General features: G+C 35.7%; 1 long non-coding RNA gene across 1 annotated transcript; it reads left to right on the top strand.

The window, feature by feature from the left end:
- Positions 1 to 2,893: 2,893 nt before the first annotated feature.
- On the top strand, positions 2,894 to 3,658 carry LOC105525735. Its single transcript, XR_001003969.1, has 2 exons — positions 2,894 to 3,031; positions 3,163 to 3,658. It is a non-coding gene; the product is annotated as an uncharacterized LOC105525735 (long non-coding RNA).
- The last annotated feature ends 4,433 nt before the right edge of the window (positions 3,659 to 8,091 follow it).

Genomic DNA, 8,091 nt, shown 5'->3' with positions numbered 1-8,091 from the left:
AACATGGCATAGCTGTCTATGGAGATATTTTACCTTTCATCTGTAGCTGTCTGCTTCAGAATGGAAGGAAAGGTAGTTTCTTGCATGACTCAGCTTTCAGCTTATTATTATTATTTTTCTTTGGCATAACGAATTGAGTTCTCAAGTTTTTATTTGCCTGTCACATATCTTTTGGGGTATTTTTCAAAATTCAAATTTTAAAACATGCACCCTGAAGATTCTGATAGAAAAAAAGTCCCTCCTTGAATTTTTGAAATAGTTTCATAAGGAATGGTACCAGCTCTTCTTTGTTCATCTGGTAGAATTCAGCTATGAATCCATCTGGTCCTGTGCATTTTTTAGTTAGTAAGCTATTTATTACTGACTCAATTTCAGAACTCATTATTGGTCTATTTAGAGATTCAATTCCTTGCTGGTTCAATCATGGGAAAGTGTATGTGTCTAGGAATTTCTTTATTTCTTCTATATTTTCTAGTTTATGTACATAGTGATGTTTGTAATCTCTGAGTTTTGCTTGTAGTTCTGTGGGGTGAGTGGCAGTATCCCTGTTGTTTCTGATTATGTTTTTATAAGTTTGTCTCTCTCTTTTTTCATTATTCTAGTTAGAACTAACTTTTTATTACTTTTTAAAATAAAACCAACTCTCGAATTAATTCATCTTTTTAATGTTTTTGTTGTTGTTGTTGTTGTTTTTCCTGTCTCCGTCTTCTTCAGTTCAGCTCTAATTTTAGTCATTTCCTGTCTTCTACTAGATTTGGGATTTGTTTGCTCTTGGTCCTCTGGTTTTTTTGGTTGTGATATTAGTGTGTTGACTTAAGATGTTTCTGACTTTTTGTTGCAGGCATTTAGTGCTATAACTTTTCATATAAACATTGCCTTAGTTGGGTCCCGGAGCTTCTGGTATGTTTTTTCTTTGTTCTCATTAGTCTCAAAGAATTTCCAAATACCTGTCTTAATATCATTATTTACGCAAAAGTCATTTAGAAGTCATTCAATTTCCGTGTCATTGGATAGTTTTGAGTGAATTTCTTAGTCTTGATTTTTAATTTGATTGTGCTGTGGTTTGAGAGGTTCTTTGTTATGATTTCAGTTATTTTTCATTTCCTAAGAAGTGTTTTATTTCCAATTATGTAATTAATTTTAGAGTAAGTGCCATGTGACAATGAGAAGAGTGTATATGCTATTGTTTTTGAGTGGAGGGTTCTGTAGTTATCTATCAGATCCATTTGATCAAGTGCTGAGTTCAGGTCTTGAATATTTTTGCTAATTTTCTGTTTCAATGACCTGTCTAATATTGTCAATGAGGTATGAAAATCTCTGATTACTATTTATGGGGGTCTAAGTCTCTTTGAAGGTCTCTAACAACTTGTTTTATAAATCTCAGTCCTACAATGTTAGGTACATATATGTTTAAGATAGTTAGCTCTTCTTGTTGAATTGAACCTTTTATCATTATGTATCGCCCCTTGTAGTCTTTTTTGATCTTTGATGGTTTAAAGTCTTTTTTGTCAGAAACTAATATTGCAACCCCATCTTTTTTATGTTTTCTATTGTCTTAGAAAATTTTCCTCCATCCCTTTATTTTGAGCCTATCTCTTCATTGCATGTGAGTTGTATCTGTTCAAGACAGCATCGCAAGGTCTTGGTTCTTTATCCAGCTTGTCACTCTGTGTATTTTAGCTGGGGCTTTTAGCACTTTTACATTTAAGGTTAGTATTTATATGTGTGGATTTGATTCTGTCATCATGATGTTAGCTGGTTATTTTGCAAACTTAATTTGGTTGCTTTATAATGTCACTGGTCTATACATACTTCAGTGTGTTTTTGTAGTAGTTGGTAATAGTCTTTCCTTACCACATCTGGTCCTTGTTTCAGGAGCTCTTTAAAGGCACGTCTGGTGGTAAGAAATTCCCCAGCATTTGCTTGTCTGAAAAAGAACTTATTTATTTTTAGCTTATAAAGCTGGGTTGGCTAGATTTGAAATTTTGGGTTAGAATTATTTTCTTTATAAAATGTTGAATATTGGCCCCTAATCTTTTCTTGCTTGTAGGGTTTCAGCTGAGAGATTTGCTGTTAGTCTGATGTGCTTCCCTTTCTAGGTGGCCTGGCCTTTCCCTCTAGTTGCCTTTAACAGTTTTTCTTTCATTTTGACTTTGAAGAGTCTTACAATTATGTGCCTTGGAGATGTTTTTCTCATGGTGTATCTTACTGGAATTTTTTGCATTTCCTGAATTTGAATGTTTGCCTTTGTAACTAGGTTCAGTAAGTTCTCATGAATGATATCCTAAAATATGTTGTCCAAATTAATTCCAATGTCCTCATATCGTTCAGGAAAACAGTCAGTCATAGATTTGGTCTCATTATATAATCCCGTATTTTGTGGAGATTTTATTATTCCTTTTCTTTTTTTTCTGTTTTCGTCTCATTATTTCAGAAATCTAGTCTTCAAGCTCAGTGATTCTTTTCCCCACTTGATCTCTTCTGCTATTAATACTTGTGTTCACATTATGAAATTATGTAGTGTGTTTTTGTGCTATATCAGGTTGGTTACACTCTTTTATCTATTGACTATTTTGTCTGACAGCTTCTACAATGTTTTATTATGAGTTTCAGCTTTCTTGCATTGCTTTATAGTGTACTCCTTTAGCTCAGTGTACTTCATTTCTATCCAAATTCTGAATTCTAATTCTGTCATTTTAACTTCCTCAGTCTCTGCCCGATTCCAAACCCTTGCAGTCATTTGGAGGAAAGAGGGCACTCTGGTTTTTTGAGTTTTCAGCATTCTTGTGCTAATTCTTTTTCATCTTGGCAGCTTTATTTACCTTCAATATTTGAAGTTGCTGGCTTTAGTGTATTTTTCTTCCATTAACAGTCTGTGCACTTTTCTGTAGGCTTGCTGTGGTATGCTGGGGTTCCGCTTCAATGCCTAGTCACCTCAGATTTTCCTGTACCTGAAAGTATCACCAGTTAAGCCTGTGAAGCAGCAAAGACGGCAGTCTGCCCCGTCTTCTAGGAGGTCTGTCACAAGGAGGTACGGACATATTGCTGGCTCAAATGCACCTGTAGGAGGTGGCTGGAGACCCTGGTTGGGAGGTCTTGCCGAATCAGGAGGAACGGGATCAGGGACCTGTTTTAAAAAGTGGTTTCATCATGTTTTCATAGACAAGCTGTGCTGTGCTGGGGGACCACTTCAGCTCATGGTCACCTCAGACACTCTGAAGCCTGAAGGCTGGAACAGCTAAATCGCCCAAACAGCAAGTATGACAGCATTTACAGAAATCATTTTATTTGAGTTATGTAGCAAGAACCCAACTTAAGCAAATGTAAAACTTACAGCTAACTCACTATTTGGTTATTAATGTCTATGCTAAACTGATTTGTTCATGGGCTAGTCAGCTATTCATATGACCTTTACAATTTTCTGAATTCTATTTTTTGGTTAAAAAAAGAAAACAAATTGATACTTACTGCTTTCCAATAAACATTTGATTTAAATGGTTATGCCTTCAATATCTCATGCAAAATGCTAGTTTCATTACTACTGTATGTAAATATGTATAAAACAGAAAGCATCTGAGACAAGTCTCAATCAGTTTTGAAGTTTATTTTGCTAAGGTTAAGGATATGCCCAGAAGAAATAAACATGAAATCACAGAAACAGTCTGTGGTCTGTGCATTTTTCCAAAGATGATTTTGAGGACTTCAACATTTAATGAGGAAAAGTAATCTGGAGGGGAAAGAGAGAGGGTATAGTAATCCACGTGTTGTAAGAGCAAAGGAGAAGGTAGGAGAATAATCAGTTGTATTTTTGTCTTGTTCTCAGTAAATTGATATTTTATATAAGATTTTGTAAACATGGCATAGCTGCCTATGGAAATATTTTACCTTTCAACTGTAGCTGTCTGCTTAAGAACAGAAGGAAAGGTAGTTTCTTGCATGACTCAGCTTTCAGTGTATTATTATTACTTTTCTATGGCATAGTGAATTGAGTTCTCAAGTTTTATTTCCCTGTCACATATCTTTTGGGGTATTTTTCAAAATTGCAATTTTAAAACATGCGCCCTGAAGATTCTGGTAGCAAAAGATGTCATGTGAGACAAAATCTGTACTTTTATTTAAAAGTCTCTAGGTGATTCTCTTCGCAGTCCAATTAGGGAAAAACTGATTAAGGACTCTATACCAAACCAGACTTGCAAAAGAGAGATGCTAAAGCATTTGAAGACTCTATAATAACAAAATTTAAAACATATATATTTATTTCAAGTATCCAATACTGACTACAGAATATAATAGACTTATTTCTAGAACTCATGAGTATACTTTTTTATAGAACACATTTACGTTTTGGTGTCCAGGCTGTGTCATTTGGTCACAATTAGCTGGTATAAAAATATATATAGACTTATAGATTATTTTAAAAAAATTCCAATAAGTGGATGGGCAGAGGGTAGTAAGTTATTCATTGATAATGTCTCTACTAATGCCCACTTATGATGGCTAAAGATACATAGAATTTAAACTTACTCACACACACGAACACACACACACATATAAGACACACACACACACACACACACACACACACATACACAAAGACACACCACCCTTCTCCCACAGTATGCTGAATATTCTCTGTATCTTCATTGGTACTTTGATTATAAGCCAATTTTCCTGTACTTTCCAGAATATCTTTAGTTTAGGATTTCATTTTCCTGAATTATCCATAAATCTACTAAAACATACACGTATTGGCTTTTTTTAAATTTTACATAACTCTAACATCTTATTTTACCCCACAGTTCCCTACAGATATTTCTATAAATTTACTTTACCAAAATTATTTTGTCTTCTTTTCCCTTGAAATATCTCGACAACTCTATCAATAGATTCTCTGAGCACACAACTCTCTTTAATCACTACCAGTTACTTCACCCAACGTCTCAGTCTTACTAAAGAAAAATAAATTACGCTGGAAAACATTAATAGTTGCTGCCACACTATTACTTACATGTCTGCCACACAAGTAAATAAAAAAAGTTATAAATATTCTGAAACCAAATATGGTTGAATTTTGGGGTGTACTTTGGTTTTACACAGTGCCTAATAAAAATGATGTTTCTGTTTCTATGAAGTGAATATATTTTTCAATTATCTACCTCATTGTCATTTACTTAACCAACATTTGAATTTTCAGTTTAGGAAAGAATAGAGAGATTCTTCAAGAATAGAGCTGCCTATCAAAGAGGAAGTTATAAAGGGTGCCACCCAAATCTACTTACTTTACAAAAATAGCTTAATTGTAATGGACATAACCTCAAAACAAGTATTCAATTGAAAGAATTTTAAAAAACAAACTAAATAAAAAAAATTATTGTACTTCTTAAAAGAAATATCTCAGGCCACAGTTCTTTATTTGTATACATTATAAGAGAAATAAACTGAAAAATCCAAATATTTTATTTCATTTTACAATACTCATGCAATTGCTTGTTATTTTTATTGACACAAATGACATTCTAAATTATAAATGACCAATGACTTAAACTACGCTTAATGTCATGAAAATTCTACTTATCTAGTTAAAATATAATTCCTGATTTAAGGGTATTCTGAACTAAGTTTTGAAAACTTCAATAAATGAGAAATAATCTCTAGATAAATCTTGTAAAATTGTCAAATTTCTTTCCTGAGCTCACTAAGAAAAACATACATTTCAGGGACTTGGTAAATTCAATTAAAAATAACTTTTTCTGGGACTGTTTCTTTAAGTATCACTGGTCAACAATGTTGCCATTCTTTTTATTTTATTTTATTTTATTTTATTTTATTTTATTTTATTTGGCAGAGTCGTGCTCTATCACCCAGGCTGGAGTGCAGTGGCTCCATCTCAGCTCACTGCAACCTGCGTCTCCCAGGTTCAAGCTATTCTCGTGCCTCAGTCTCCCGAGTAGCTGGAACTACTGGCACGTGCCACCAAGCCATGCTATTTTTGCATTTTTTAAAGTAGAGATGGGATTTCATGATGTTGGCCAGGCTGGTCTCAAACTCCTGACCTCATGTGATCCACCCTCCTTGGCCTCCCAGAGTGCTGGGATTAAGGTGTGAGACACCGTGCGTGCAGGGCCTAACAGTGTTCCCATTCTCAACTCATAGATCTGGTTTATAAAAGTCAGTCAGGTACTTTTCTAGACCATATAAATGTCAGTTACAATATTTATCAAAATAATCACTCACTTTAAACTTAGCTGTGTGTACGGACTATGAACCACTTACGCTTAGTTTGACAGAACAGATGTGAGGATCAATGCTTATCTTCATAATTATGTCATAAAGTTCTTATATCTCAAAGACTGTGCTTACATTCACAAAATTCTAAAACTCGACATGTATAATTCTTTTCCAACTGATGTGATGTAACAAGAGGAGCAACAAAAGAATCCCAAGATAATCACGTAATTATGTTAGGAGAGATTCTCAGCTTGATCTAATCCTGTCTAAACAGGCTGAAAGAAATTAGTCACTCAGAATTATATAAAAGGCTCTGCTGAGGTATGTAAAACAATCTGTGCAGATTTTTTCAACCTCTTGTGCCAGCCAGGATATATGAATAAAGTTAAACTAGAATGTCACTGTGAACTATTTCTTCAACTTTATCTTCTTAGGAAGTTTTGTAGTTGTTTAGGACTGGGGAGAGAACTTAAAGAAATAACAGCAACTTGAGAGGAAATTACATATACAAGGGCACCTCACCTAAAATTGCTGAGCAATTTAAGCATAAATATAGGGCATAGATATAGACAGATAGACCAATAAATTGATCAAATCAATTGTGTATATATATTTATACATACATATATACATATACATAAGTAGATTTACAACATCTTTCGTATTATATGCAGATATTAACCATCAAATATTTATTATGTAGAAAGAGTGGCCACAAAAGATGCACAGATTTATTTAATGTCTAATTCAATAAATAAATACCCATCAGTTTCCATGCATGTGCCAGGCCTTCAGCTAGATTTAAAAAAAATACAATGTTGAATCAAATAATCAAAATTCATTCTCTTATGAAGAATTGCATTTTCAAGACAAAAGACTTAGATAAATGAAACAGCACAAGTGTGTGCCTGTACAGACATGCATTAATTGGTGAAATAAAAATATTAAATATATAATATGCTAAGCACACTAGGGTGTGAACTAAATAATCATGTTAAGTGTATGTAATGTATATTCTGTGTGTACATGTGTTTGAGCATATGTCTGTCTGTATGCATGTATATATATTTAATATGTATGTACAGTACATGGCACTTTCTACCCATGTCATGGTTTATATCAGATAGTGACAATTCCAGTGAAGAAAAAGCCAGAGGGGAAGGAAGGGAGCAAGATGGCCGAATAGGAACAGCTCCAGTCTCCAACTCCCGGCGTGAGCAACACAGAAGACCGGTGATTTCTGCATTTTCAACTGAGGTACTGGGGTCATCTCACTGGGGAGTGTGGACAATCAGTGCTGGTCAGCTGCTGCAGCCCAAACAGCGAGAGCTGAAGCAGGGCGAGGCAATGCCTCACCTGGGAAGCACAAGGGGGAAGGGAATCCCTTTGCCTAGCCAGGGGAACTGAAACATGCAACACCTGGAAAATCGGGTAATTCTCACCCCAATACTGCGCTTTAAGCAAACGGGCACACCAGGAGATTATACCCACACCTGGCTGAGAGGGTCCCACAGCAACGGAGCCTCCCCCATTGCTAGCACAGCAGTCTGCAATCTAACTGCAAGGCAGCAGCGAGGCTGGGGGAGGGGCGCCCGCCATTGCTGAGGCTTAAGTAGGTAAACAAAGCCCTGGGAAGCTTGAACTGGGTGGAGCTCACAGCAGCTCAAGGAAACCTGCCTGTCTCTGTAGACTCCACCTCTGTGGACAGGGCACAGCTAAAAAACAACAGGGGAAGCAGCAGACGCCTGTGCACACCCGAACGACTCTCTCTGACAGCTTTGAAGAGAGCAGTGGATCTCCCAACACGGAGGTTGAGATCTGAGAACGGACAGACTGCCTGCACAAGTGGGTCCCTGAACTCTG

This window comes from Colobus angolensis, unplaced genomic scaffold (assembly GCF_000951035.1).
Source record: "Colobus angolensis palliatus isolate OR3802 unplaced genomic scaffold, Cang.pa_1.0 Scaffold553, whole genome shotgun sequence".
Classification (NCBI taxonomy): domain Eukaryota; kingdom Metazoa; phylum Chordata; class Mammalia; order Primates; family Cercopithecidae; genus Colobus; species Colobus angolensis.
The sequence above is the reverse complement of the archived record's forward strand: the minus strand, read 5'-3'. Positions and strand labels throughout refer to the sequence as shown.